Source organism: Aotus nancymaae, unplaced genomic scaffold (genome assembly GCF_030222135.1).
Source record: "Aotus nancymaae isolate 86718 unplaced genomic scaffold, 86718_ANA_hifiasm-v0.15.2.pri h1tg000062l, whole genome shotgun sequence".
Taxonomy (NCBI): Eukaryota; Metazoa; Chordata; class Mammalia; order Primates; family Aotidae; genus Aotus; species Aotus nancymaae.
The window spans coordinates 25,205,113-25,212,150 of NW_026988476.1; positions in this window are offsets into that span (position 1 = coordinate 25,205,113).

Sequence of the window (7,038 nt, forward strand, 5' to 3'; positions counted from 1 at the left end):
ATGTTGACCAGGATGGTCTCGATCTGTTGACCTCGTGATCCACCCACCTCGGCCTCCCAAAGTGCTGGGATTACAGGCGTGAGCCACCACGCCCAGCCCTGTTATTTCTTTTTTCTACTAATCTTGGGTTCAGCTTGTTTTTGCTTTTCTAAGTTTTAAATTTTTTTTTTCCTTTTTTGATGTAGACACTTATAGCTATAAATTTTCCTCTTAGGACTGCTTTTGCTGTATCCCATAAATTTGGTATGTTGTGTTTCCATTGTCATTTATTTCAAGAAAATTTTCAATTTACTTCTTAATTTTTTCATTGACCCCTGGTCATTCAGGAGCATATTATCAAATTTCCATGTGTTTGGCCGGGTGTGGTGGCTCACGCCTGTAATCCAAGCACTTTGGAGGCCAAGGCGGGCGGATCACCTGAGGTCAGGAGTTCAAGACCAGCCTGACCAACATGGTGACACCCCGTCTTTAAAAAAATAAAATAGAATAAAATAATAAATTCCATGTGTTTATATAGTTTCCAAAATTCCTCTTGTTATTGATTTCTAGTTTTACTCCTTTGTGGTCAGAAAAGATGCTTGATATTGGTTTTATTTTTTGAATGTTTTACACTTGTTTTGTGGTCTATTCTTGAGAATGATCCATGTGTTGAGAAGAATTTATGTTCTGCAGCCATTGAATGAAATGTTTTATAAATATCTATTAGGTCCATTCGTTCTATAGTGCAGATTAAGTCCAACATTTCTTTTTTGATTTTGTGTCTGAGAGGTCTGTCCAATACTAAAAGTGGGGTGTTGAAGTCTCTAGCTATTATCGTATTGGGGTTTTTCTCTCGCTCTTTAGCTCTAGTAATATTTGCTTTATAAATCTGGGTGCCCCAGCATTGGGTGCTTACATATTTATAATTCTTATATCCTCTTTATCATTATATAATGATGTTACATGATGATCTTCTTTGTCTATTCTCATAGTTTTTATCTTGAAATCTATTTTGTCTGATATAAGTGTAGTTATTGCTGCTATTTTTTTCTTTTCAGTGGCATGGAATATCTTTTCTTCATCCTTTTATTTTCAGTCTATATGTATCTTTATAGGTGAAGTGTATTTCTTTTTGTGTATCTGTTGTATATTTTTCAATTTGAGGTTATCATTAGGCTTGCAAATGCTATCTTATGACCTATTATTTTATTGTTTTTTTATTTTATTTTTTCTCTTTTTTTATTTTTTTTGAGACGAGGTTTTTACCATGTTGGTCAGACTGGTTTTGAGCTGCTGACCTCAGGTAATCCACCCACCTCGGCCTCCCAAAGTGCTGGGATTACAGGCGTGAGCCACCGTGCCTGGCCGTGACCTATTATTTTAAACCAATGACTACTTAACACTGATTGCACAAACACACAAAAAGAAAACTAATAAAAACTCTACACCTTTGTTTTATTTACTTTTTAACATTTTGTTGTTTCTCTTTATGTCTTATTGTACTGTCTGTATCTTGAAAAGTTGTTGTAGTTATTATTTTTGATTGGTCCATCATTCACTCTTTCTACTTTAAGAGTAGTTTACATACCACAATTATAGTGTTCTATCTACTATTCTGTGTTTTTCTGTGTGCTTACTATTACCAGTGAGTTTTCTACCTTCAGATGATTTATTCTTGCTCATTAACATGCTTTTCTTTCAGACTGAAGAACTCTCTTTAGCATTTCTTGTAGGACAGGTCTAGTATTGATGAAATCTCTCAGCTTTTGTTTGCTGGGAAGGTCTTTATTTTTCCTTCATGATTGAAGGATTTTTTGCTTGATATACTATTCTAGTGTAAAGTTATTTTTTTTTCCTTCAGCACTTTAAACATGTCATGCTGTTCTCTCCTGGCCTGTAATGTTTCCACGGAAAAGTCTGCCGTCAGACATGTTGGAGCGCCATTGCATGTTATTTGTTTCTTTCTTCTTGCTGCTTTTAGGATCGTTTCTTTATCCTTGACCTTTGGGAGTTTGCTTATTAAATGCCTTGAGGTAGTCTTCTTTGGGTTATGTCTCTTTGGTGTTTTATAACCTTTCTTGCACTTGAATGTTGATGTCTTTCTGTAGGTTTGGGTATCCCTTTAAGACAAACTTTCTACCCCTATCTTTTTCTCTACCACCTCTCAGCCAATAACTCTTAGATTTGCCCTTTTGTGGCTATTTTCTAGATCTTGTAGGTGTGCTTCATCCTTTTTTAATTATTTTTTCTTTTGTCTCATCTGACTGTGTATTTTCAAACAGCCTGTCTTCAGGCTCACTAATTATTTCTTCTGCTTGATCAGTTCTGCTATTAAGAGGCTAAAAATGGGCCAGGCACAGTGGCTGATGCCTGTAATCTCAGCACTTTGGGAGGCCAAGGTGGGCAGATCACTTGAGGTCAGGAGTTCGAGACCAGCCTTGCCAATATGGCAAAATCCCATCTCTACCAAAAAATACAAAAAGTAGCCAGTTGTGGTGGTGTGTACCTGTAATCCCAGCTACTTGGGAGGCTGAGGCAGAAGAATCACTTGAACCTGTGAGGCAGAAGTTGCAGTAAGCTGAGATTACCCCCCTACAACCCAGCCTGGGCAACAGAGGGACACTCCATTAAAAAAAAAAAAAAAAAAAGAGGCTGAGAATGGTGGCTGATACCTGTAATTTCAGCACTTTGGGAGGCCAAGATGGGAGAATCACTTGAGGCCAGGAGTTCAAGTCCAGCACTGGCAACATAGCAAGACCCCATCTCTACCTAGATAAATAAAAAAAAATTAGCTGGGTATGGTGGTGCACATCTGTAGTCCTACTACTTCAGAGGCTGAAGTAGGACCATCAGTGAGCCCAGGAGTTTGAGGTTACAATGAGCTATGATCACACTACTGTACCCTAGTTTTGACCAAAGAAAGTGGGACCCTGTCTCAAAGAGAAAAAAACAGAACAAAGCCCAGAAACAAAAACAAAACTATTCTGCCATTAAGAGACTGATGCATTCTTCAGCATGTCAGTTGTATTTTTTGACCTTAGAATTTCTGCTTTTTAAAAATTATTTCAGTCTCTGTTAAATTTATCTGATAGAATTCTAAATTCCTTCTCTGTGTTATGTTGAATTTCTTTGAGTTCCCTCCTAACAGCTACTTTGAATTCTCTGCCTAAAAGTTCAAATATCTATGTTTCTCCAGGGTTGGTCCCTGGTACCTTCTTTAGTTCATTTGGTGAGATCATGTTTCCTGGATGGTGTTAATGCTTGCAGATATTCATTGGTGTCTGGACATTGAAAAATTAATTACTTATTGTAGCCTGCACAATTGGGGCTTGTTTTTGGCTATCCTTCTTGGGAAGGCTTTCAAGGTATTTGAAGGGACTTGTGCCCCAAGCCTAATAACGCTGTGGCTTTTTTGGACTTGTAGAAGTACCACTTTGATGGTCTTGGAACAGATCTGGAAGAATTCTCTGAATTACAGGCAGAGACTCTTGTTCTTTTCACTTACTCCAAAATAAATGGAGTCTTTCTCTGTGCTGAGCCATCTGGAACTGAGGGCTGTGACCCACTGTGGCCACCACCACTGGGATTGTGCTGGATCAGACCTGAAGCCAGCACTTATCATGGCACTGACTTCCCACAGGCCCCAGGTGTTCCCAGAGCTGGGCTGTCTGGGAGCCAGGGATTGGAGTAAAAAATCTTAGCAATTTACCTGATATTCTATTCTACTGTGGCTAAGCTGGCATTCAAACCATAATACGAAGTCCTTTCAACTCTTCCCTTCCCTTTCCACAAGCAGAGGAGCCTCTCCTATAGCCACCACCACCACCACCAGTCCATAGGGGTTTCTGCCAGGCCATGGCTGATGTTCACATAAAGCTCAAGCACACTTCTGTCAGCTTGTGATGAATGCTGCTAGGCCTGGAACTCACCCTTCAGGGCAATGGGCTCCCCTCTGGTCCAGGGCAGATCCAGAAATGCTGTCCAAGAGCCTTAGTCTTGACTCAAGGACTCCACCAAGAACCTTCTTGGTGCTCTACCCTTTGTGGCCAAACTGGTACCTAAGGTGCAAAACAAAGCCCCCTTAATGTTTTCCTCTGCTTTTCTCAAATAGAAGGAATCTTTCACTTTAGCCACCACATCTGGGAATGTGGTGGGTCACGCCTGAAGCCAGCATATCTCAGGGCCCAAGGCCCACTGCATACTCCCTGGAATCACTGCTATTCAGGGCCCAAGGACTGGTGAATCCTGCTGGGACTGGGTCCTTCCTTTCAAGACAGTAGGTTCCTTATTGGCCCAAGGGGTATGTCTAGAAATGTTGTCTGGGAGCTAGGGCCTGGGATGGGAGCCTCATGACTCTGCTCGGTGTCTTATCCTACTGTGGCTGAGCTGGTATCCCAGATGCCAAGACAAAGTCCTCTTTACTCTTTACTCTCCACTACTTAAACAGAAGGAAAGAGTCACTTTTGTTGCAAAGAGCCGCACTGCCTGGGGTTTGGGGAGGGATGGTGCAAGCACTCCTTTAGCTGTGCCAGCTGGTGTCACTCTAGGTCATTTACTATGCTAGTTCACTGGCTGTAAGCTAAGCCTAGCACTAGGAGTTGCCTAGGACTTGCAGTCTTTGTGTTCTAGACTGCCTTCCAGGTTTACTTAGGACCCTGGAGCACTTCAGCCTGCTGTGGGTACCTTGCTAAGAAACTCAGTTCCAACCGCTAGGTGATTCCCCTCTGGCTAGGGCTGGTCCAAATGCTCCCTCCATGCATGGATGCTGGCTGAACCCAGAACAGCTTTACTCTCTGCTGCTGCGACAGGGCAGCACTGAATACAATGTAAAGTCCATCAGTCACTGTGCTCTCCCTCCCCAAAGTGCACAGATTCTCTCTCCATACCACATGGCTACTGGTAGAGGATGGGGAGGGATGGTGTCAGCAATTCAAGACTGTTTCTCCTGCCTTCCTCAATGCCTCTTTTGGTAATATGAAGTTAAAACCAGGCACCATGATTGTTCACCTGATTTTTGGTTCTATATGCAGATAGTCATTAAAATTTGGTGTTCTGATGGGAGACAAATGGTGTTGGCTTCTATTTCACCATCTTGCTCCCTTTCCCCTCACTACTTATTTATGTTATCATTTGCTTATATCAGGATGGATTCTTGGAATATTTATTTTATAATTTGGGTTATACTCCCATACTACTTTATTTTATTGCTCAAATTGTTCCAGCTATAGCCATTGGCAGCTCTTTCAGTTTGTTCTTCTATCACTTTGACATATTCCCATCATTGTACAGTTTTTTTGTTTGTTTGTTTGTTTTAGCACTTTCTTACTCTTTGATACCACAAGATGCTCATAACTCATCTTATGCGTTTTCCTGCCACAGTACTAGAATCAGCATTTTTCCAAGGAGTTCTTTTTTCTTTTAGAAAGCAAGATCTGATCTTTAAGTGAGCTTCTTGCTACTAGGGAATCTATCAGCTGAAAGAATGAGAAAATATACCTCTTGATACTAATATGTGTGTGTGTGTGTACAGATCTATAAATATTGCATACATAAATATTTGTCTCTATATTAAGCTAATCATGAGATTATGTTGATGTCTCCAACTTGAATCTATTGTCACATGGATTATTCTAACTGTCTCTTCTTGCTTATCTGTAACCTTCTATTCCAACAGTGGGAAACCCCATTCTGATTGCCTTTTCATTTTCTTAACAGCATCATTGGTGAGTAGACAATTTTGTCTGATGAAATCCAATTAGCATTTTTTAAATTTTTATTGCTTTTTTTGTGTGAAATATTAGGGATTCAAATATTTTGCACTTTGTTGAATGTAAAATGGTTTTTTTTTTAGAAAGAAAGACAAAAAAAGAATGAAGAAGAGGAAGAAAAAGGAAGAGAAAGAGAGAGAGTGGGAGTATTGCTTTCTTGCCCAGGCTAGAATGCAATTTAGTAATGGGTATTGAAAACCTCTTTTATACCAATAATTATACTTAATGATGTAGACAGGAAGAAATAAGGGAAGAAAATAACAAACAAGCAGCCAACCAATATTTCATTTAAACCTATGAAATGCTATACGATTACTGAGGAGTGATTTACTTCCAATTATGTAGTCACTTTTGGAATAGGTGTGAGGTGGTAATGTATGTTTTGTGTATTTTAAGTGGAGAGTTCTATAAATGTTTATTAAGTTTACTTGTTCCGGGTCTGAATTCAAGTCCTGGATGTCCTTGTTAATTTTCTGTCTCGTTGATCTATAGAATCGTTAGCTCTTCTTGTTACATTGATCCTTTTGCCATTATGTAATGTCCTTTACCTCTTTTGATCTTTGTTGCTTTAAAGTCTACTTTATCAGAGGCGAGAATTGCATCTCCTGCTTTTTGTTTATTTGTTTATTTGTTTATTTTTACTCTCTGTTTGGTTGGTAAATCTTCCTCCTTCTCTTTGTTTTGAGTCTTTGTGTATTGTTGCATGTGAGATGGGTCTGGATGCAGCATACCAATGGGTTTTGGCTTTTTATCCAATTAGAATATATATAAGTTTAATACTGGCATTTGATGCTAGCTGGCTGTTTTGCACATTAGTTGGTGTAAATTTTTCATTGTGTTAATGCTCTTTGCTTTTTGATATATTTTTGGAAAGGCTGATATTGGTTGTTCCTTTATATGTATAGTGCTTCTGTCAGAAGCTCTTGTAAAGCAGGCCTGGTGGTGGTGAAGTCTCTAAGTACTTGTTTGTTCGCAAAAGATTTAATTTTTCCTTCGCTCATAAAGCTTAGTTTGGCTGGATATGAAATTCTGGGTTGAAAGTTCTTTTCTTTAAGGATGTTAAATATTGGTCCCCACTCTTTTCTGGCTTGTAGGGTTTCTGCTGAGAGATCTGCTGTAAATCTGATAGGTTTCCCTTTATGGGTAACCTGACCTTTCTCTCTGGCTGCCCTTAGTATTTTCTCCTTCATTTCAACCCTAATAAATCTGGCGATTATGTGCCTTGGGGTTGGTCTTCTTGAAGAATATCTTTGTGGTGTTCTCTGTATTACCTGGAGTTGAATATTACCCT